Source organism: Homalodisca vitripennis, chromosome 1 (genome assembly GCF_021130785.1).
Source record: "Homalodisca vitripennis isolate AUS2020 chromosome 1, UT_GWSS_2.1, whole genome shotgun sequence".
In the NCBI taxonomy this organism is placed as follows: Eukaryota; Metazoa; Arthropoda; class Insecta; order Hemiptera; family Cicadellidae; genus Homalodisca; species Homalodisca vitripennis.
Window position 1 is genome coordinate 125,453,495 of NC_060207.1, and position 26,516 is coordinate 125,480,010.

Consider the following 26,516-nt stretch of genomic DNA (forward strand, 5'->3'; position numbering starts at 1 on the left):
CCTTTCATTGGTCTCTGGGCTCCTTTCATTTATTAGAAAACTTTTATAGCCTTTATGTGTGCCACAACTCACTGATTTAGTTAAAGGATTTAGTTAAAGTATAAAAATATGATATTTGGTTAGTCGTAGGTATGACCCTTTGCATTAATTCCACTATTATTACAAAAATATGATGAAAATACTCAGCTCACTGCTCAAACTAGTAAAATATTTTTTTTAAAGTTTTTTCTTCTCATATTTCTAGTATGTTTTTGTGATGTAATTTGTTAGCTATATACATGTTATCATGGAAAGTTTCATTATGACAAGTATAAATAATGTTATTGCTTTTATTTTAACGGTGGTTAGTTTATACCATATACCTTCCAGCGTATTCTAAAGGCCTTTGCAAGTGTCATTTATTACAAAATGTTGGACATAAATAACTTTAAAAATTTTATTCTGGTTGGTTCCTACATTCAAGTTACGAAATATTAACTAACAATATATGTCCAGTGCCTATTATAAACAACGTTGTAAGAATACACCATTGTATTACTATTATATAATATTATATTAAAAATATTAAAATCGTTATGAAAACGTTTATGTCTTAACATCTACTTTTGCAGAGTATAGTGAGTGATTTACAGAACTGATATTATACATAGTCAGGATGATGTACCTAAATGTGTACACGCTATGTAAATACTAAGCCATATAAAGCAGGTAAACCAAGTTATTTTATTGGCTTATTGAAAAAACAAAATACATATTTGTATTATATTTTTGAATATTGATAAGAGTCAATTCACAAACCTATGTTTTTATGACCTAGGTTAAAGTTACGTTTTTAAATCATATTCTAGTTTTTGGTATCTAAATGCTATTGAAACACTACTCAATTTAGTTGCACTACTTTGTCCTTCTAATTAATCATTGAATAAAATATTACACGACTTAGACTTACATAAATGTTAAAACTGTGCATAATTTAATTAGTTAAGTTACAAAAATAAAGTTTACTTATACTAAATTGCATGGACATGCTACGCAAGTTTAAGATGTATGTTTCAAATTTATCCACTGTATAATGTTTTCCTTTTTATATTAAGAAAGACGATTTAGCTTACCGGGCGCAGAATGTTTATACAGACTGCCGATAAGACTGGTTAGGTATTGCAATTTACGTGTACCTATATACCTGTTTCCTACAAGAATTTATAATGTAAATTATACTATCTCTGAAAGATTACAGAGCTTCCAGCCCTAGATAGCTCCAGGTATCTAGGAGTATATAGCCTCCAACAGCTCTGATTTATGTAAGCCCCTAGCTCACGATTCCTGAGCTTTGTCAACCTCGACGTGCACTTGGTAACGTTTTGGTGGATTCGAATTTATGGCAGCTCTCGACCTTTAACAATTCTCAGCCCCTTGTATTTCCCGGCATCTGTAAAGACTCACTCTCTGTCATTTCACACATTTTGCAAGATTCAGCCTCTGGGAGATCATATTCTCTGACAGGTCTTGGTCTCTGTCACCTGACCTAAGGGTGTTCCCTATCACTGGCAGGACCCAAGCGCTGGAAGTTCGTGGCCTGCGGCTGGTCCCGGCCTCTGGCAGTTCCACTGATAGCTCGCAGTAATTGGTAGCTTCCCGTCAATTATAGCTTCCACCATGTAGAATCTCTCAGCCACTAATTTAAAGCTGCGGAATATAACAGCTTTCGTCTTTAGATGGTTCATTTTGCTGTGTTATGTCCATGGATGCTCCTTAACTTTTATCGTTGAATGACTTTGGATTCCGTGCTAGCAGGTGTTACATTTTGGGACGTTTCTCGCATTAAAGCTATTTCAGTGAGATTTGTATGTTAATGGGTTGTAAATGTAATATGTATAAGTTACTTGGGCTGGTTTTGTAGAAAACATGTTAACCTCGGAGTTGTTCTCTTAGCTCAGATTTTGAAAGAAGCCTATAATCCGTTCATATTATAGACTGTTTGTATAAAAGTGTATAGAATAGATTTAGTCGCAGAGCTACGTCCTCTTAAGTCTGAAAAGTGCTCTAAGAAACCATCATATGTAAACATTCATAACACAAAATATTTATTTTAATTTTCAAAATTATCTTTGGTCCAATGGGTACAACAACAAACTAAGACTTGGTATTCATAATTTGAAGAACGTCCTCGTAATACATTTTATAAAAATGCGTTGCGGCCGAAATAATTTTTAAAATAATTTACACTATGGTACTAAATACGAGGGTCGTCCAGAAAGTAAAGAACGTTTTGTTATAAGTCAATAAAAACAAAAGATAAGAGCATGAAAATTTATTTATAAATACTTATAAACTTACTCTATTTTTCTACAAAATCGCCGGAACTGTCAAGGCACTTGTTGTAGCGTGGCACCAGTTTTTTCTATACCGACGTTATACTGTTCTGCCGCCAAGGAATGAAGCCACGTTTTTACTCCTTCTTTGAGGTCTTCGTCACCCAAAAAGTTTTTTCCGCCTAAAAACACTTTCAACTTTGGAAACAAGTGATAGTCACTCGGAGCCAGATCTGGACTATACGGAGGGTGTCCGAAGATTTGCCATTTGAAAGAATTGAGTTCTGCTTTGGTTCGTGCACTGCAATGAGGCCGAGCATTGTCGTGGATCAGCACCACTTTCGACGACAGCATTCCGCGTCGTTTGTTCTGAATAGCGCGGCGAAGCCGATGCAAGGTCTCGATGTAGACCTCTGAGTTGATTGTTTCACCTCTCGGCATGATCTCCACATGGATTAGGCCTTTTCGGTCCCAAAAAACTGTTGCCATCAATTTCCTGGTGTTCGAATTTGGTTTTTCTTTCCTGTTTTTTGTTGGTGAATTCGAGTGATGCCATTCCATTGACTGGAGCTTTGTCACCGTAAACTGCCTTAATTTGCCTATAAATTTCAATAGGTCGAACATTCTGTGCATTCAGAAACCGTATCACACTACGCAGTTCACACTTGGCGGGATTTTCAATTAACGCCGCCATTTTAAACTTTCACAGGAGACGTAAACGTGACCTCACGGTACCGCTACTCAGCTCACACTGAGGCAGAAGGTGTGGCTAACGAACAAGCTATCTACCGCGGTGGTGGGTGAACTGCGCCGGCCGTGATGCGCAATCGTTCTTTACTTTCTGGACGACCCTCGTATATGAATGTTAACCTTTAGTTGCCTGAATCACAGAACAAGTACTTTTTGTGACTCAATATTTATTGCATTAAATTAGCCAATTGCCGTTTATACACATTTAATGAATGCATAAAAGTCTTTTTTATGGTATTTGGCTCTTTAGGTAATATTTTAGTTTGGTACTTTAAACACATATGTGAGAAATGGTCAAATACAAAATAATTCAATCGTAAAGAGTTAGGGCTCTGTGGTGTAGTGGTAGCCCACTCGTCTAGAAAGTAATGTATAAAAACTTTTTATTTCTAAACATTATATACATATATAAATTTTAAACAATTCCATTTATATATATTTGTATATATTTATTTATTTATACAATACAAATATAATTGCTTACAATTAAATTGTTGTATTTAATCATTGGAATACAGAGATTACAAATTTACATTAATGCCATATTATAACTAATATATTTATCTGAAACTGATACCGTATCTTATGATCGCTGTTTTAAAAAAGTACAATGATTAAAACTTGATAATCGGTATCGGAAAGCGTATGAGTGGTATATATATTGGATTTGAGTACGAGCTCCTAGAGTTTGGCGTGTTTGCTTTATAATATAAGGAATACTCAAATATTAATCAAGAATTATTTTTGATAAATATTGGTTAAGTTCAACAGGTTTTTGGTTGATTACATGTTAAAATATATAGATATCAAATAATCATAACCAATATATTGTGCTAATAACAACCTACATTCGCCAAACTATAAAATTTAGAACATGTATACATGTATAAATAATTGTAACATGTTTTGTCTCAGGTATTTCAAAAGATAACCAAAATTTAAAATCTGCGATTAATTTAAAGAAACACTATGATGAGTCTTCTATGATTTAATTATATAATATTTAAGGGTGGGTGTTCAATGTTTAGAAATAAAAGGATGAGCCTCAGCTATTTTTCATACATTGAAGAGCATATCTGAAAGGAGTATTAGATCTCTCATATCATTCACAACATTTACACACACAACTTTCGTTAAAGTGAACACTTTCATACCGACATTCTCAGAGTGTTTCAGCAGCTTTCCGCCAAGGATAAATTAAATGCGAGACAACTTAAGTAGAAACGTTCTCGTAATTCTGTAGTATTATATGTAATACTTAATACCAATTACCAACTGTATTTTAATTTGGTTTTACTATAGGAGTTATACCAGATAGAAAATATTTGTGTTGATACAAATATTATTTTATTCACTGTCATGCCCTCAACAGATTTTCGTATTGATGTCCTAAAATTTTAACAAGTACGTGTTAACATAACAAAACATCTTTACAAACATAATTTCTAAACGATTGCACCAAAATGTGTTATAACTAAATTTAATAACTTTTGAAGGTCTTAGAGTTATGCATTAAATAATAATTTTTTGTATATTGCCCATATATATATATATATATATATATATATATATATATATATATATATATTGGTTTTATATTTTTTTCTCAATTATTTCACAAGGCAGACTATATATTTCAGTACCCTAAATCTAAATGGTAAATTAATTTTTACTAAATATTAAACATGTGTTAAGTATATATCAAAATTGACATAAAATAACCACGTACAATAACCAACATAAAATTCAATATAGGGCCATAAAGCGCTGAAATATAATTTCTTTCTGATTATCCCATCACAGATGTTTTAATATAATATAAAATAAACTTTTTTGTGGATGTTAGATATACCATTCCACTGTTAGCTTTTAGTTAAACTTTACTTTAATTATGAACACTACGTATTTGTATTGGATAAATGTCTTAAAGGGAGTATCATGTTAACAATTTAGTTATGTCCCGACATTTTTTTGGAAAATTTTGCTGTTGATTATTTTGTAACAGAGAAACAAATTCCCGAAAATATAAAAGGCTGAAATATTACATTTTTAAATTAAGATTGCCTAAGAATTTGTTCATGGCTGCTTAAATACGTCAATAAGTAATATTTCCCAACAGTAGTCTTAGAATATGTTTGCAGTTATAGTTTTTTTTTAACTTTTACTATGTTTTTGCCTTTTTAAAACAACTTGTTATGACCGATATCAGTTAGTTTTATGTGTTAAACAATGTGTAAAAATCATACGTTAATATATAAACAACTTTCCACATAATACATAAACATTTTTAAACATTTCTATATAATTCCTATTAGCAAATATGAACAACTAATGAAAAAGATATTGCGTTTTCATAGTCAAGACACGACCAATAGCACATCCAGATTGTTTCTTGCATTAGACTTTCATAGGCTTCAGTTTGCTACTTTTCGATATGGTACTTTATACTCTCTTATAAGGAGATTTCGTTGAGTTAAATTTATTTTATAATTGCGTCGTCACGAAACGGAAAACGTGCTATAATACTATCAAAGATCTAGTAATAGTTTCCCATTTTCATTGCTAATGTTTAAAAACGATTCCATCGTACCATTCGAGTTGTACATTTAGTGTACTTCACAATAAAGCCAGAATACAATATTAAGTTAAACTACATTTATTTTGTTCCTTAATTTTTTTTTTATATTTTTAATGTAGCTGATAATACACAAATGCATAAGGTTGCCTTACTTAGTAGAAGTCTTGGTTTTTATGTATATAGTCAATGTATGTCTTGTTTTATTTAATAACTGTGCTTTAAGAATCCTGTACTTATTAAATTTGTAAATGTTCCTCGTGCTAGGAAAATAAACATACAGGAAAAGCATTTGAAAAGCGTAAGGAGATTTAAGCATTTTGATACATATTTAATTATTAGTAAATTCTCTTGAAGGTTTCTTACTTCACTGTCAACTCAGCAAATTTAAAGTATTTGTTAAGTATAATAACGATTACTTAATAATAAATGTACCCTGATTTTTTGTCTTCCTTTTAGATATTCATTAATATTTTCAGAATTAAAATCGACAGAGAGGTTTCTACATTCATAAAGTAACTAAATTACTTGTAACTCATTACTTAAAAATATAAAAATAAACATTAAAACATATTGAAATATGTGTAACATAATAATGGGCGATGTTTATAGGATTAAGAGCATATAATGTGACTCCTCTCCAAGTAATACTTTAATTTCCTTTGAGCAAATTTGCATCAAAATCTCAGTATCACTCAAATTACCACCTTGTTCAAAATGTAACCTTTATTTACGTTGGATTCAAAGTTACAAGTCCTAGATTACCATTGTATGATAAAATAATATGTTTAAGTGATTGTAAAGTCACGCGTCTTCTTATCTTGAAATGCAATATTCAACAATTATATTTATTAGATCATTAATTTTCCAATGAGAACATATCTACATGTTTCTAGCGTACGTTAAACATACTAATTATTTTAAACTCTAACCACGAAAAAATAGTACAGTTTATAGGTACAGTATAACAGTAATCAAACTATTTATCATTCAGTTATATAAAACAAACTTAGATAAACAAAGTAAATATGTTATCTTAGTCTCATGTCGAAAGACTCCTATAAGCCTGCAAAGATTATTCGAAACCTACACTTAATGAGCGCTTGTGACGCAATTAATCTTTGAAAACTGTAGACTGTCACGTCGATATTGAAATCAAACGTAATTACATTTTATTTAAAGTATCTTTATTCTTGCCGATGAGACTTACTTGTTCTCTTTCCCAATTAACCTCTTTGAGATTATCTAATTGTAGTATGTATTGACCATTAGTGCTCTCATTTTGTTATAGTATTCAATACACAATACACACGTATCACACAAAGTAATGCAATGTTACATAATTATACAGAATTTAACAAAAATCGTGTCTTTTTTATCTTTTTGTTTTTCATTCCTTACAACGAATATTTTGCCTCTGAAGTTGTAACGAAAACAGATAGTTCATGACAATTTTAATATTAAGAATCATTTCTTGCTACTATCCTAGTATACTCATGTGATTTAGAATTACAATAGCGTTTTTTTTTCAAACTTTTTCTAAACCATGGCCCAAAAATTTCTATCACAACTACCTTGATCAGTTTGTAAAACATAAACCTACGTGGCTAAGGGATATTGTAACAATAAGTTTTTAGTGAATATTTGAACAATTTTCTCTATTTTTTTCGTATATAAATTATTAAATATAGATCGATAATCCTATTTACACCCAATGAAACTCGGTAATGGCATGGTAAGGTATAAGTTAACTAGTATATGCAACCGTCATATTTTCTGAATATTTTTACAGATTAAATTATTTTGTGTTTAATACATATTTATAGTGAACCAGCCCGAAGAGGTTCAAAATAATTACAGTTAATAGAGTAGAGGCCACATAAAAATGACCAATATTAAATGCCTTGATGGTTAACTATTTGGCGCCAAGCAGGGGTGGAATTACAACATTTTTCAAACAAATATTTCAGCTATTCTATCTGAGAGTAGGCTAATTAACTAACAACCTAATGGACCGTGTATAGTAATTTAATAATACTGATGTTTTAATACTCACTATATGCATCGCAATTGATGTATCTTACTAAATACTAAGTACAATTCATGTTAAAAGTTAGGTACGGTAAGAAATGTTGAGATATTAAAGGATATTTTTATATCATAAGAGCAGAATAATAAATCTTGAATTTTAACAACTAAAGTTGAACTAACTCTGAGTAAACCTGAAGAACTGTGATAGATTGAAAACATTGATTAGCCTAAGTGACGTCAAATGTAGTTTCCTGGGAATGAAGATCAATGTAGAAGGTGTCAGAGTGTAGACCCAGGTTTTACTCAATGTAAAGCAGCACAGTGTTTATCAACTCTAATTAGACCAAGTGACGTCAAATATAGTTTCCTGGGAATGCAGATAAATGTGGAAGGTGTCAGGGTGTAGAGCAAGGTTTTCCTCTGAGTTAACCACCACGACTGTGATGGATTAAATCATTAAGTAGCGTAAGTAACTTTCAATACAGTTTCATGGGAATAAAGATAAATGTGGAAAGTCTCAGTTTGTATAACCTGACTTTATGATGAGTAAACCAGAACGACTGGCACAGATTACAAACTGTAATTGGCCTAAGTGTTGTTAAAAAGAGTTTCCTTGGAATGCAGATCAATGTGGAAGGTGTCAGAGTGTAGAGCCAGGCTTTACTCCGAGTACACAAGTAGGACTGTGACAGATTACAAACACTAATTGATCTAAGTGACGTCTAATAGAGTTTCCTGGGAATGTAGATCAATGTGGAAGGTGTCAGAGTGTAGATATAGGCTTCACTCTGAGTAAACCAGCTCGACTGTTACAGATTACAAACTCTAATTGGCCTAAGTGACGTCAAATAGAGTTTCCTGGGAATGCAGATCAATGTGGAAGGTGTCAGAGTGTAGATATAGGCTTCACTCTGAGTAAACCAGCTCGACTGTTACAGATTACAAACTCTAATTGGCCTAAGTGACGTCAAATAGAGTTTCCTGGGAATGCAGATCAATGTGGAAGGTGTCAGAGTGTAGATATAGGCTTCACTCTGAGTAAACCAGCTCGACTGTTACAGATTACAAACTCTAATTGGCCTAAGTGACGTCAAATAGAGTTTACTGGGAATGCAGATCAATGTGGAAGGCGTCAGAGTGTAGAGCCAGGCCTTACTCTGAGTACACCAGTAGGACTGTGACAGATTACAAACACTAATTGGTCTAAGTGACGTCAAACGCGTTACGTAAACTGTTCTAATTGAACTTGGACATTGCCTAACACCACTGCTTCAGTACTGGACTCCATAGGGTGAACAAATCTCATTTAGTGAAGATTGTTTGGCGAAGATTCATAAGTTTTATACAGGAAAAAGTTTAACTTGTCTTCTATGACAAAATCTCTTATATATATACACCGTGTCCCAAAAAAAAACTGAACAACTTTATTAGATTGTAATTATTTTAATAACACACATATAAAAGAATTTTTTGATTTAAAGTAACACGCATAATCTTAAGTTATTTTGGGTACAACCTTTATTTGTGAACCTCAACATGGTTTCCATTGTTGGCAAAAAGATAGTCGATTCGGCTATCTAACTCTGCCCACACTCGATGACGCATTTCCTCATTAATTTTGGAAAAGGCCGTGATAATCCTTAGTCTCAATTCTTGAATGTTTAACACTTTAGACTTGAAAACCTGGTCTTTTACAAATCCCCAGACAAAAAAATCACATGGTGTTATGTCTGGGGACCGTGGGGGCCAGGCTATGGAACCACCGCGCCCAATCCACCGACGAGGGAAAGTGTCATCAAGTGATTCTCTTACAAATAAGTTCCAGTGCGGAGGGGCACCATCTTGTTGAAAAAAAACGTTGGGCTGTAGGTCTTCTAGCTGTGGGTAAGCGTAGTTTTCTAGCATGTCTAGATAAATGTTACCATTAATTGTTTTTTCATTGAAGAAAAACGGGCCAATAAGTCTGTCATAGGAAATAGCACACCACACATTTAACTTGGGACTGTCTCGAACATGTTCCCGAACTTGATATGGTCTTTCTGTACCCCAAATACGCACGTTATGTTTATTCACTTTTCCACATACATGGAACGTGGCCTCATCAGAAAACACTACCTTCTTTAGAAAGTTCTCATCAGCAGTTAAACGATCAAGCACAGTAACTGCAAAGTGTTTACGTTTAAGTTTGTCATCTGGAGTAATTTGCTGCAAAATTTGCAGCTTATAAGGTTTCATTTTCAAATTTTTCTTTAAAATTCTTTGAACACTGGATTTTGATAAATTTAACTCACGTGCTGCAGTGCGAATAGATTTTTGAGGACTCCGTAGAAATGTTTGTTGCACGTTCTCAATAGCTTCATTTGGCAGTTTAGGCCTACCATTGTTTTTTGAATGTTTTATGCTGCCAGTTAACATGAACTTATCATACCAGGCTCGAATGCTGTTCCTTGATGGTGGATGGCGACCATAGCGTGTTCTAAACCTTCTTTGCACTACAATATCTGATTTGGTTTCAATGTACCACTCAACACACTGCGCTTTCTCCTGTGCATTCATAGTGACTGCTTTATTGTAGGTTATGTTTTGGGGTTAAGCAGTTTGAGCAAACAACAATGAAACAGCTGATCTTTACAACTAACATTAAAAAAAACTTTATAAACTCTACCTTCATGTGGTCATGCTTATAATAATCTAAATTTAACTTTGCGGATTTTATTAGGCTTTAAAGTTGTTCAGTTTTTTTTGGGACACGGTGTATATATATATATATATATATATATATATATATATATATATATATATATTACATGCATATAAACATGGTATAAGTAAATTAACTCTGTCCGTTATTAAAACCGTTAATCAGAGTACTATGTACATGTCTGTTACTTAGATAGTTTATATGATATTATTTAACTTGGAAACTTAGGATTTTTGTATTTACTTTCAACTTTTCCTTATGAAGTATAATATACATGAAAGAATAAAAATTCCATTCTTCATTCAAACTAAGAGGATTTAAAATTAGTACCACTGTATCTTTTCTTCACTTTTGTACCTAAAATTGTAATTAATTGTGACTTACATGTTATACTGTGATGGAAAATGCCAATTTGTTTATTATATATATATATATATATATATATATATATATATCTTCACAATTATTTGTAATATATAATAACTTTAGTACATAGTGGTTATGCACACTCTTCTGTTAACTCACCACACATTATATATATATATATATATATATATATATATATATAATATATATATATATATATATATATATATATATTATATATATATATATATATATATATATATATTAATATATATATATATATATATATATATAAAGATATATACATATATAATTTATATTAATTAAAATTTTATTTCTATGATGCTATGAAGGCTAAAACATAGGAGACAGGAGTATTACAGCAATTGTGAGAATACCGTATTGTTGGGTGTAACAGTATAAAATTACGGCTATGAAAAGATTGATTTACTGTGTTCAGAAAGCAGAAAGGCCAGCATGTGATCTAGCAAATATTACCCAAACATGTAATATAAGGATGGCAGATCAATGGACTATGATAAATTTCGTAGGCTAAATATTTCTATTTTTACTTTTAATTACTTGTCATTATAGTATATTGTATATCAAATATTCCAGGTACTATTATAGCTAAGATACCAAGATTTAATTATTGGGAGATTTATGAAATAGCGGTTCATTACATGGAGTTCCACATAAATCTTCAGAATACTTCACAGAATGCTATGTGTTTTATGTGGAATTACTTTAATCTTTAAATTTTAAAAATAAATTTCAATGTTACTTTGTTACATATATGTGTGAGAGATAAATTGTACATGGGTGTTAATGATATTAGATCTCTTCTACAAAATAATCCAAATTGCAGTTTTATATCAAGTGTGTTTTAAGGTTTATCTCATTTCCTACAGTTTCTTGTGGTGCCTCTTTATTTTTCTTTCGCTAGGTTCGGGATTATTCCATGGGGGTATTATTATATAACTTCCAGTATGGACGAAAACCAATTACTGTAGTTTTGTAATTTAAAAAAAGTACAGTACTATTTATATATTATAATTTGTATATTTTTATTAGTTAATCCTTAAATTGGTTCATTCGTGTAAATAAGAATTTGTTTGTTGAAATATTGTTCGTTGGAAAGCACATTCCCTAACAACAGTAGGCCGGTTTGCTACTTTAAATTTTAGTGTTTGTAATAACCCAAATCATGTTTTTTAGGAGTGAAAGTTCTGAAAAGTTTGATAAATATGAAACGAGCAGCTTCTAGTGAAACGAAGGTAATAGTTTAGTAAATGAGAATAATATTATTTATCTTTTACTATACATCACACCAGTAGAAAATTCAAAACTAACTCATTTTATCATGCATATTACTATAATCATGTTATAAAATTCCATTAGGCTTACTATTAAAAAACTATAAATATGTGTACGTAAGGCATCTGATGTTTAGTGCCCTTTTCATTTTGGTACAGAGTATTTACATAAGCTTAAGGTAACAATAATATACATCATTTATCTATTCCTTTCTATATTATAATTTTCGCAGTGAGCCTCTGATAATTGTACTTAGAATTATAAGCAATGCACCAAAGACACAAAGTGTAATTATCTTGGGATGTGACATCATTGAGGAAGAAGCGAGTATGTTTTGCACTGAGAAGGGATCCAAGACTATTATCCCTATACTGAATCAAAGATCAAGGATATTATTGACAAGAGCTTAGAGAGCAAGGACTTGCACTGTACTGTATCAGGTTCGCATATATTTATCCTTTCCAAGAATGAAATCTCAGGATACAAACGAATACAGCTACCCGGATGATCCAGAAAACACGGGTATGTTTCGTTCAGTAATTTAATTTAATCTTAAATATTTTTTATATTATTGTTAGGATTTGTGTGTATCACTTATAAAAAAAACTATGTACGATTTTGTTAAAAAATTAATAGACGATAAACATAATGTGTCTCAAATATGTCAACTTCAGTTTTAAAATTATCATAAGGCTCCCTCATATTATTTAATAAAAGCCCTCACTAAAATAAACAAAACTCCATCTTTACAATTACTCTCCCTGGCCTAGGATATTTCAAGTACTACTGACATCAGTTATGCTGTTTATTGACAAAATCATGGAATATTCCATTGAAATTGAATAGAACCTCTTTCCATAGGCATCATTTATCCCATGAGTGTAATGCCATTTAGTAAAGATGTCCAAAAATGTCAGCCCCGTTTACGAGGTCCTGAGCTGTTCACAATAATTAATAACTGGTAATTGTGAAAATTTATAATTTTTCAATGGTTGTTTGTTTAATACTAGTGGAGATTAGGTGAGAATTTTATAGTGAAATAGTAACTTAGTAGACACTTTTAAACTGGATGAACATGGATTAGTACTTAATGTCATGGGATTCAGTTAATTAATGTGTAGCCTATTAATAGGTAGGCATATTAAAAAAGCCAAAAAGAACTTCATCTGTTGCCGATACCAAATGTGTTTCTGAACACGTTACAGTAACTATTTAATATATGAAGATGGAATCAATGATTCCGAAATGTACATCGTACGAAAAATAAAAGTTTAAAAGTGTCAAAAGTTTATTAATATTATGTTATTATTTAATATAATAACCTACATTTCTATTAGCTATTTTTGTCAGAGTTTTTAATCAAATGTTATTTTCAATAAATATCAAGACATTTTCCTGAATTCTTACAATAATTCTCGAACAAATTGGTAAAATTGCATTTTAATACCAAATAAAACTTTAGTTATTATTTAAAATATGTGTTGTATTTACGAAAAGGTACTACTTTACGGACAATAGTCTTACTGTCGTTGCTAACTAACATTGTCAAACCTTCATAGTCCAGCTGTCCCTAGTAATGAAGTATAAACGTTTTTTAAAAGAATATTTCAGTAAGTATTTGTCATAACCTTAACAACTTTTACATATTTTTTATCAATACAGCGAAATATACTGTAAATATAGCTATACGTAATTACCATATGTTTATGTCTTTAACTGAGTCTAGCAAAAGTTCGATTTAATCACACATTAAAGTACCCAATTATTATAAAAATTCACCTATTTACATTAGTTTTATATCTTGTAAGTTTATTAATAAAATCTGGATTAAATTGAGAACTAATTTCCAAATAATTGATTTCCACATAACGGTGATTGAACGTTAAATGAAAGTACACACGATTTTTATTCTCTCAATGTACATTCGTTTAAAATTAAGGCAATTAATTCGTATTTATAATAAATTTGATAATTCTCTAAAGTGAATTCCTATAGTATTAAAAATGCACCGCGTACATCTATGTACATTCATCGTTGATTAATTTTTGACAACATGTATTGTAACACTATTAAATTGGTAAATACTCCATCAATAGCTTTAGAGATTAAAAAATGTCTACATAAAGCTGGCAATTGAATAATTATAGATACTTGTGACTTTTTTTTTATTTTCATCGGGACACCCTAAAGTAAACTACTAAAAAAACTTATTTGCATATTAAAATATTTGTACACTATGAAAGCATTAATCATTAAATATATTACATATGTATCATTAGAATTAATGATGTACCTTCTCCAAAGTAATATTCCGGTTTTAATAAATGTACACACACGTTAAGAACTTAATTCGTGCCTTTATATAATTTAACATATGGCTAACAAAATTGTATTGTTGTTTATTTAAGTTACTTGTTGTTTACTAACTGAAACATATTATTGTTACAACGGAAATTTATTTTTAGACTTATAAATTGTTTCTCTATAAATATAAATATATAATTTCCTAAAGACATAATATAATCCTTCATGCTTTATAAGAGTGTATAACGTCTTTATACACACGTTTATTTCTTCAACTGTAATCTTAAGTCGAAATGGAAAATCTTTTTAACTAGAAAAGCAAAGATTATTTCTTTTCGTAAAATGTTCTTATAGACATATTGTTGTTAATCTGCTATCCATTTCGACAATGTATATTTCAAAACGTACCTATATGGTATTACATACAATACTAATTGTACGGTCCTATATACACTATTAAAATATCTAAACACCTTCTTAATTTATTACAACGTAAAAATATAAGTAGACAAATTTCACTAAAACATAACAGCACTCGCGCGACAGGCCGTTAGGTTCTGAGCGGAGCCACGACTACTGTGCGAACCGTGCCGTAGTGTGGTGCGGACTGAAGCGATGACGACGGTGGCCATACACCCCACGCCCACCCACCTTCCTACCTACTACCACCCTCAACCCTCAGTGTGGTGTAGGTCGGCTCAGGTGAGGAAGTATTCTGTATCATCCTCAGCACCACACATAATGTCATTACACCACTTCACTACAAATACACGTTTCTGTCCTCTGTCCCAACAAACGTCGGTTTACCTATACCTACACACATTAATCTCAATTGTATTTATTCATTTCAAATTCTAAAACTGATGTCTATCCAATCATTATTTCTTTTATTAGATAATTAAATTTCACTATTTTAGGCCTAATAACTATATTTTGTGCCTAAAAATTAATTCTACTGTTTGTGTTTTGTTGTTCTCAGACTAAACTGGCCTATTTAAATGACTAAACTAGTCTAATTTGAAATTTATATCTTACAACGGAGATAAAGGTGTACATATGAACACTTGAAGAAAATGTTTTAGAGCTTTTCCTTTACTTTGTTATAATATATTGTACCATGTCTTAATCACTAAGTACTCGGAAATAAATATAATTAATCAACTTGGTATAAGGAATGAATCATAATGGAATAAGAAATTGTCTAATTTGTTAGATTTAAAATATTTAATTTGAGTAGGCTACTGTATAAACTGAGAAAAGGATATTTAAACATATCTAAATAACTTAGAACAATTCTAAATAAAAAATTGTGTAATATGTTTAAAACTAACTAAATAATTCAAATGAAACGAAACAAGTTAACGTGAGCAAGATTAGTATTCTATGGTATCATGGTACATTTAAGATTAACACAATGAAATTTTGACATTTAATATTCAGACACAACAATAGTTTTTAACCAGAAAGTGTAATATTTTATAAATTAATTAAACTGCATGGTTGACAAATAACAGTTCTGATAAATAAGTTCAATGACGGATTTCGAAGCCTCTTTGTGAGTCTTTGATTACAACGCACCTACCTCTGAGGTAGAAGGTGGTTCACAATTCCTTCTTTTCTTGCTGTAATCGAACCTATACTATTGCGAAAAGGTTAGTAGACGAGAAAGAATTATGAGAGGACGCTCCAATCAACTCTCCACCTTTTACTTAAATCTTGTACTAACTATTTATGAACAAAAAAAGTAATTTATTGTGAAAGATTTTCACTAACTGTAATAAAACTAAAACACTAAATATCAACTACCGTAACAAGAATTGTGTTATTGCATTTCCGTGTTTTTATATTGCTATATTAAAACGTATCTATGGAAACAAAACTCAAAATATGAAAAACCACGGTTAAACGAAGCAGCTAAATAGTACGATAAGTATTGGAAATTAAGACATCGCGTTGAACCAAACAAAATTTGAGCTATAGTCACCATCCTGGGATTGCCGAGAGCCCGTTTAGTCAGCACGTTAAAATATCCAACTGAAGAACTGTTGTTATATATAAAGGTTATTACTGATAAATCTCTAAAACGTGGCTTGCTAATGTATTAATTTTCAGTCTTTGATTACCACACAATCTTACATCTTGCTAGATATCAAAATATTTATAAGTACATCTTATAAAGTTAAAAATTTAAATTCTTTATTGTATAGAGTCATAATCTAGTCAACAGTTTGAGCGAATTGCAGTGAAACTAAAATCCCACTTTTTCTGATATTTTGATTAAACTTTCGTAAAATAACTAAAATAAAATTCACAAATAAGTGTAAAAATATTAGCTGTACAGATAATTTAAATTTAATATATAAATGCTTATTTTTATACTTTATATATACTATATATTTGTTACAAACTTTTTTCCAAGCATATTACGCATAATCGTGCCAGGTTTGGTTGCAGTTAATTGCCTAAATAATGGAAATGAATTAGGCCCCACTTGATTTATCGAGAGCTATATACAAAGAGACCTGATAGTGTTAATCTAACGGCAGAAAATCAACAGAATTCCAACATCTAGTACTTTAAACAACACAAAGACTATAGACAAAGCACAATTGGCTGCACTCAACGAAGCTATTACTAATGTTATTTTTATCAGTAATTCCTGGGACAGCAAGTTCCCACTCAAAATTAGAATATAGTTTGCTTCCCAGATATTTAAATTACTGTTCTAAAATTAATTATACATTTTAAATGAAGAACTAAGAGAAGATGTGTTTTTACAACCAAACCACTGCTAAATGGATGGAATAACACTTTCAAAATTAACAGTTTCGGATTTGCATACATTAAAACACCCATTATGTGTATCACATTTTTCAATCTACTTAATAATTTATGGGCACAAATAGATGTCATTACAATCCAAACTTTTAACTCCATTATGCAGCAAGTTTAAAGAATAAAAAGTTTTTAACAATCATGAAAGAAACAAAGATTTTAAAACTTATTATTACATTAAATTTGTCCTAAAACTTTTCGAATGCAGTATGGATAGTCATAATTTGTAGTGAATAAACCTAAAAATCATTAAGTTTCCGACGAAAGGAAAAATAAAAACGTTAATAATAACCGAAAGTACTGTTAATTTTGTGACAAAATTGATTATTCTAGATTATGAAAGCACTATTGTCCTTATAAAATTCGAAGTAACTACGTTAGTTCCTATATTAATAATCTCTAACTGCCATATTATCTATAATATGTCTATACACACGTCCGTCACATTACCTATAGTTCGTCCACAATTACCTTGGACCGTAATATGAATCTTGTTAAAAGTATATTGCACTTAGTTTATGATTTTACTATACACAACGAATGTGAAGGTATCTATCGTGCTATTATATGCAAATTATCCACCCGTTTATATTTATACTTCTTCTATACATGTCATGCTTTTATATCAAAGCTTTTGCACACACAGGTTGTGCCATCATACATGGTGTTTCAGATAACCCGTCTCAAATTTCTGACGATGAAACGATTTCTAACTGCAGATATTGAATTTAATGGTTCCACATTAAATAAACCTTAAATAATTTGTTTCAAATAAATACAAATCTGTCAAATACAGATTGCCCTAAAACAGATGGTTCCACATTCGAATCTTAAAACTTTTAAGGAAACAGGATTTTCCGGAAATTTACCATCGTTCAGTGAAACAAAAAAATAAGTAACACTAAGTTTTGAGATTTGAAATCTGATCTATTCTTCAGGTTAATAACTAACATAACACATAGTTACAAACTAAAATAAACAAATCATACCAGTGCGTTGTGACACGCATAAGTCAGGAATCACAACCACCACGTTGTGTGTCAACTTCAGTAACTCTAAAACATGCACTGAATAAAAAACTAAACATGACACTAATTATTAATTAAATTATTATTAACAGAATACAGGTGACAATACGTCTGCACTCGTCGACCAAACATCTACTCTGATCTCTTCTTTAGGTAAATAGCTAACCTAACACATTTTTGTTACACTGAACGATGACATATGTCCGGAGAAACCATGTTTCTTTCACAACCCTTCCGTCGTCAAAAATAAACTTCAAACGGAGAATTGTAAAGGTCTTTAATCTTAAATATTTTGTTAAAGAAAATAATGTATTATCTGTATTTGTTAAAAAGGACATACAATTTGTAGAAAACATTGTTCCTCCATGCTTCGTGACAAGTTTTCAAATGTAGTATTTACACGCATAACTGTTTCAAAGACCTTCTACCATATTAAAGGTTTTTAAATATAAAAAATTTAAAACAGATAAGGGATTTCCACCACATAAAAGGCCGTACAAAACTTATTGAATTTTACATTTAAAATTATTTTCTAGCTTTAGAGATAGAAGTGTTAGCACTTATAAAACTGCGGCAAATAAACTGTATTTATGGGGACCTAGTCGAAGTTTACATTGCTTCTTTGCAATTAATTAGGCAAATAATATGCCAAAAAATAACATATAAAAAGTCTGTATTGATAACATTAATACATATCACTTCAATCATGCGCTCGAGCTTGGTTACGTTCTTAAGTACATAAAATGACGTTCAAAATGCTTGCTGTTGTTTATCAGGTATAGTTGATTCACGTTGTGTAATATAAAAGTGGATCGTACCACTTTTTTGTACGCTAATATGTGCTTGAATATTTGTCGTGAAAAGTGAATGAACGTAGTGTTTGTTGTAACTTTAATGTATATATCGTGTGACTTATGGTTACATCTGTTCGATTAAGCTATTTGGTATTATAAAAGTGTTTATTATGTTTGTGAAAATAAAATTTTAACGATAACAGTTGGAATAATGGTGTGTGTATAATGCTATTGTTATCATACGCAATATTTTAACAAACAGTTTTACCTTTTTTAAGTAGTTAACCATAGAAGAAAATGATCTATTTTAAATGTACGATAACTGTGTGCGTTTAAAATCGTACTTCAATTTGGATAATTAATGTATATAAATTTGGATGTTCAAGATAATTTGTGATCTCTCATTAAAAATACATATTCAGGATACCTTACTACATTAATTTTGTGTTTAATAATGTTTATGTTTAATGAAAATGGTTCAAACTCCCATTGTTTTTGCTTATGTAAATGATGTTTTAGAACACAAAAATTAGTAGAAAATAGTTTTTACTAAACGTCGTAAATATATCAATTTTACACAAACTATTGAGTTAGAATAACTTTCCATTTACAAGCCCGGGATTTCATTAAAATACAGAAAATTTTATTTTTTGTATTTTATTTATGTTTTAAATTGCTTATTGTAGTATATATACGTGTAGAAACGTTTCAATCATTTACAGCAATGACAACCTGTTTATATCAACCAATAGCGTACCGGATAATCAAATTATCTAGTAAATAGCTAACAACCTCATGTGTATATCAACATTGGCATTACATCAAAGCATCGACGAATGAATATACGACAGGTTTTAGAATTTACATTAAACAATTTCACAGTTGGAGAGTTAGATAACGTGGTCAGTGGTTTTACAAAGGCTCGTCTGTTTGTGCTGTTGAAACAACTGTTTGGATAATTGACCATCACTGTAGAAACTGTTTTCAACTAACTTGTAGATTTTTTAATAGATATATTGCTTTGAGTGGGTGTGAATCAATACTACACTGTACAACCATGGTTTCAACACTATAGAATTACACCATCAGTTAATGGTCTATTGTATAATATAAAGCCATTTAATCAATTGGAAGTTCACACCGTGACATGAATTTGGACTTTCCATCAAATGAGAGTAAATTAAAATTATGTACCCGAGACTAGAAACCATTACCGCATCCATGAGCGAATGAAAAATTTGATACGTGTGGTGTGTGTGTGTGTGTGTGTGTGTGTGTGTGTGTGTGTGTGTGTGTGTGTGTGTGTGTGTGTGAAACAATTTGTTTGCATCGGGATATATAGATTCCATGAGGATAAATTAATAATATTTCAGCTGTTACAATATTTCCCTACTTATTTCGACTGTTTCGGAAGGATAACTTTTAAAGAAAGTCTGGACAACATTCCTCTACCGTTGAGTTAAAAAAGCCTTAATTACCGTCCCAAAAAGGTTTACTCCTAACTGATATATAAAATTTGTTACCATTCATATCATTTTCTCGGCAATACAGTGTACGTTGAGAATACACAATGCAGTGGATGCAGCAGCGAGTTCGTCTGGTATGAATAATAAACATTACTATTTGTACGGTACCTTGATGATGTTCTGAATGTCTGGCCTTGCTTATGCATACTAATCTACACTGGGCATGTAAGTTTTAACATACTGAGAATCCCTTATTATGTATACAAATACCAGATCGCGTTTAAATGTAAAATAGATAATCTTTTCTTTATCAATTCAACTTTTTTATTATACTAGTTTCACACGCAATTTTCATAATCGAAGGTTGTAGTCTTCTTACTGAAAGCATGCATGATGTTATGTGGAGTCATATGATATTTTTATAACAGAAGGTATATTTTTATAACAGAAGGCCTTGCAATTATTATCTCAGCTTCCTTGGTTAAGAGATTAAATAATTTAATAAAATTTTATACAATTCAACTTTACAATCAGAATTCACTACCGTGAAGCATTTTATATTCAATATTTCTTAAAATTGTAACATAAATCAGTTTTGCAGCCTCTTTTGCACTTCAGCTGATAGTCTCAACAGCTGTTTAGTTTCAATAAAATTCTGATTATTTTTCGTAAATATTTACATTATTTTTGCAAATTCTAAAATAACCAGGAAAATGTTTATATTTTTGTCTCAATAAGAACCATTTCTGGAAACGGGGTATGAAGACTTGGAAAAAAAGGAAATTTTTAATTGCTTTTTCAGAACTTCTCAGAATTCTAACACATTCGAGATACTATATAAAATGAGTTCTTTACTTAATTCATTTAAAGGTACCACAAGTCTAGCAGGTGGTTCAGATGTTGTGACAACGATGCAGTGGTTTAAAGCCGAAATCAAACGTGAATGTATGCATATTTGATTCCAGGACTAGGATAATAAGTAGTTATTTTAAATTAAATGTTATATTCTCATTATAGACATACAATTAGTGCAAGGAGAAGGTGCTATTTGCCCCCTATGTGCGAAACCCAATAACTGAATTTTTATTAAATCAGTTATAAACTAACCAGACGAACACAATCTAAGACATCCATTTATACACAAATCAAACGGTAATACATTTTAATACAAATAATACAGAACTGTATTACACAAAACGAATTTAAGTGTTAAAAGTTATCCTCTTTAACTTTTTACTTATATTAGCCTTCTGAATAATTGTAATAAACCTATTTTTATGTGAATACGTTTTTATTTATCTTTCCACGATAGTTACCAAGTCTAGTGTAATACATTTTTTTTGACATAGACGTTTCAAAAAAGGTAAAACATCATGTAACCTTCTATTGATATTTTTGGGTAATATTAATTTTACATTTTTCCAAAATATTTGTGTCTCATGGAATGGAAAAATTTTATTAAATCCTTTTTTAAATACAATTTTGATGTTACTTTTTATAGATTTTTCAAGAATTTGTAGGTACATTATATCCTTTAAGGTTTTGATGAATATTAAGAAAAAAAAGCAATAATAAAGTAATATAAACTAAGGTCAATGGAGTTTTTTATTGTTTAACCAATAAGTTATCGAAACTGGATGTAAGAACAAAAATGTGAATGTATCATGTGATAAAAAATATTTAAAAACATATGGCATATGTCGGCATTTCATCTTACATGAATTGAGTTTTAATATATTTAATTTTTAGGCATTAGATATTTTATTTATTCATTATAAAATCTGTTAGTATCTTAAGACAATCTTAGTGAGGTAGAAATGTCCACGGTATATAAACGTAGTTTAAATGTTTTAATGATGTTTGGTTATTATTAGTTTTGGTATTTTAGTGCATTAAATCGTGACGCTGTGTTTTGATCAAAATTGTTTAAGAGTAGTAGTTGAATGCATTTTGTATTTTTATTTACCCTAAAACAAATTTCTTTTCTTCATAACAGTAGTTTCTTTATTAATGAGTTTATAATCTAAAGCACTTTTTTAAGATTTACCAACTACTGGAAACATACAAGTTTTATAAATATAAGAAACTTCCAAAGTCTTTATGTAATGCATTTTTTATTTTAGTTTTGTAGTTTAAGTTTCAGTGTAACTAAGTAACTTGCTGTTTACATAACTAGTTCTTCAACAGTTTTATTAATTTTATTGGTAAATTTTTCGATTTTTAACAACATCAATGATCTAAAGCATAGTGGAAATATGTTTCCATTTATGGTAAGACGTCTAAAATATGTAATATTTTATTATATATTACGTTTAAGCCTTGTTAGGGTTTTTAATTTATTTATATTAGTTGGATTTATAACTTAAATACGTTATTAGTAGCCTACTTACAGTTTAATTTAACATTAGTTTGTAATCAACTTAGAAATGTGCTTACTCACAATGAAAACAGTGTTAGGGGTCGAATATATATTATGAATGCACTAAATAATGTATACAAAGCCACAAGCAATCTCCAGTTTAGATGAACGGTTCTTTTTAAATTCATAGCTTAGCAGATGATATGTGGCGCCCCGACAAACGCAGCCATGTGTGGCGTGCGCGCAGCCAAGCGAAGCTCTGTTGTTTACGACATAACGTTGAGTCGTGGTACAACTTTTACACTGGTCTCAAGCATATCAACCTCTTTTATTATATGTTAGCCTTTATAACAAAGATATTTCAATTAATAAAACAATTTTATTAAATATTAATAGTCTGCTTATCTACAGTTACAAAAACATTTGCAATAATTTTGGTAATACAGAACAAAAAATATAATTTATAAATCAAATAATCGTTATTCTAATGTATCTGTTACAAATAATTTGAAATTAGTTTAAAGATAGAAAATGAAAGATAATGCCAGTGATCTGACACCTGAGGTTTACTATCTTCATATGTCCATAAACGCTTGATATCGCGGTAATGTTCGCGTGTACAGATAACTCTATCGCGTCATGGCACGCAAACATCCGCTTGATAGCAGTATTAACCTCCGTATCTCCCTACATGCGACTTAACCACCGTCTCATTGTTGGTATAGTGCTCGTTTCTAAAGCTCAAACATTAGGTTTGTTCCCTAATGCTAGATACAATAAAACAGTTCAATGTGTAACTGAATGTTGAAAATTTTCACAAATACAGCAATACTGTATTTCTCTGCTTGGTATGTTAATCGAAGTAACTGGAAATTTGTTTAATCTGTAATATAGTTACAAATTTAAAATTAACTGTCACTAAAAGTTCATAGTAAAATTATCACTAGATGCACAATAAAGATCATACTCATCTTAAAATGCTTAATAATGATTATATTCAGATAAGTCACACACAAAAAACAAAGTCAATCCAGACGTGGGTTAGGGAAAATGATTAAAGTTATCAAATAAAACGTGCTGAAATTAATGCTAAGAATTTCAAATAGAGAACAAAATAATCTATACTTACAAATAAAATATTCCATTTAAAGTTAATAAAAAAACTCACTAATATTTAGTATCGTTTATCATAACTTTTGATACTTCTTATGATACGTCTAAAATCCTATTTACACTGTAAAATAAATTACTTTAATAGTAAGTTGCAATCCTCAATTTATTGTGACAAACCGTTGATGCAGTGAACATCTGCTATTGTCCTGTTTTTATAGTTATGCACTTCTCTCTGCTTCTAGTCTTGACTGCTGCTTAAGGATGTGCAAATAAAATGTAAAGCTCATTTGAAATATTAATATTTTTGATAGTTAATGGTTGCAGCATTCTAGCTTAACAAAGCCTTAACATTTTAATCTGCAATGCAGGGGTTGTTTGCCTTTTTAAAATTTAAATTATCCTCAAAACAGTTTTTAGAGCAAATCCTTACCAGGAATCTGTATAATATGATTTTGTTTTTTTAATTAAAAACTCAAAACCTAAATGCCGGAAGCCAATTAGAAACAACCGTGGTTGATACGAATAATCCATGTGAAACCATAATAAGAGTTTCAGTAGGCTTTTTGGTATGGTATTATCCACCTAGAGAAGGGAAATCCCATAGTCTACAAAAGAAAATTAATTCTAAAACTTAATTCTAAAATAATATGATTTTAGATTTAAGCTTAAAAATTATTGTACATAAATGAGTGCGACAAAGGCGTTTTGTTATAAAATTAATTTTGCTACATATCGTCAGCATATTGCAAAATGTTCCTGAGGAGTTAATGATGATTTTTTGTGATTAAAAGTCAGGAAGTAAATTCTTAATATATTGAAAAGTGCATTCTTCTCGGATTAGTAATATAACTTAAAATTCTGACAGATTGGTATATGTGACTCAGAAAAGCTCTCTTCAAGTGCTGTATCTGGGACTGCCGCCACCTCGTTATTCAGCATGAGATAGTTTACAAAACTTAACGCTTAAGATTGGTGAAGAAATACACTTAATGACGTTTTCAATTTAATCTCTCTACTATCACATCGCAAAGACTCACAAATAAGTCCATCATTGCTATTTCACTTATAACACTAAATTGCTAACTTAAAAGGTTAATAATGGGTTTGCTCATAAAATGCAGGATTAATATTAAAACGGTGTTTTCAATTGTTTACTCGGACCAACTGTACCTTTGATCATTACTGAAAATTAATTTTGTAATCAAACTCCTAATACTTATTTTATCAATATTGTAGTAATCCTAAAACTAATTATAGTCTGCACATTTCATGGTACCTTGTTAAATTTAATTAACCCTTCATAGGTCGCGTGGTGTACAAAGCTCCGAAAGAAATTTATTTTGGTTTGTAGAAAGTTTAGTTTTACCCCTGCAACCCCCTCCACTTCGCATATCCTTCCCCACTTCCCCCTCCACTCCCTAGTCAACCATTTCGCCAGATTGCTCAAGGTTGTGGCATCGTGCGCGTCTACTTATGAGTAGTGCGGTCTTTTGTACTCCACGCGACCAACAGTGTAACTCTTTGTGCGGTCATTTGTGCGCCATGCGACTTGAACCGTGATACATTTTTCAGTTTGGGTGTTAGTATTTTTTTATACTTATATTTTTGGTGTATATGTTTTATAATTAAGTAAAAATGGATGATAAGGAGCGCAGACGTTTACTTGACATGTTATCAAGTATGGAGAAGGAAGAAAGGGAACTAGAACGTGTGGCAGAGGAGGACAGACAGCTTCTAAGGCGACAACTGTTTGCCAATCTGGAAAATAACCCTGATATTGATAATAGTGGTGAAGTCGTTATTGAGAGAGAATTAAGTGACCAATCTGATGATGAAGTTGAACAAAGTGACCATGGAACCAGCTCAGAAACATCTCTAGAGGATGTGTCAGATAGAGAAGAAGAGATTACTGAGGAAAATCAGAACTTTATTCTTGGAAAGGATTTAGTGACTAGATGGAATGTACATATGAATGTTGCTAACCTACGCGGCCGAATTCGACGCCATAACATTATTCGTTGTGAACGAATCAGTGTGCGCTTGCCATGTCCAAAAGGGGAAGCTGTAGCTGCAAAATCACCTCTTGAAAGTTGGAAACTATTTTTTCCTGACAGTCTTATTGACAAAATTGTCCATTACACCAATGTATGGATTGACAAAAATAGTCGGTACTATAACCGTGAACGAGATGCAAAGCCAACGGAGATGAGATCCATGCCGTCCTTGGATTGCTGTACTTGGCGGGAATGTTAAAGTCTTCACATACAACCTTAGAAGACTTATGGGCTGTAGATGGACTCGGAGTTGAGTACTTTCGAGCCACAATGTCTCTCAGGCGCTTCAAGTTTCTCCTTAGAGCACTCCGTTTCGATGACATAAGAACTAGGAGGCAGAGGAAGACACAGGACAAATTGACTCCCATCCGAGAGGTTTTCCAGGAGTTTGTTAATAGATGCCAGAAATACTACAGCCTTAGCGAGTATGTGACTGTAGACGAGATGCTCGAGGCTTTCCGCGGTAGATGTAAGTTCAGACAGTACATCCCTAACAAGCCCGCTCGTTATG

General features: G+C 31.1%; 1 protein-coding gene across 1 annotated transcript in view; it reads right to left on the minus strand.

Annotated features, from left to right (window-relative positions):
• Positions 1 to 14,951, minus strand: part of LOC124371004 (ras-GEF domain-containing family member 1B-like) — a 45,114-nt gene extending 30,163 nt beyond the window's left edge. Inside the window, exon 1 of the mRNA XM_046829318.1 lies at positions 14,830 to 14,951. The gene's annotated coding sequence lies outside the window, so the exon portion shown is untranslated. The remainder of the gene's footprint in view (positions 1 to 14,829) is intronic.
• Positions 14,952 to 26,516: the final 11,565 nt, after the last annotated feature.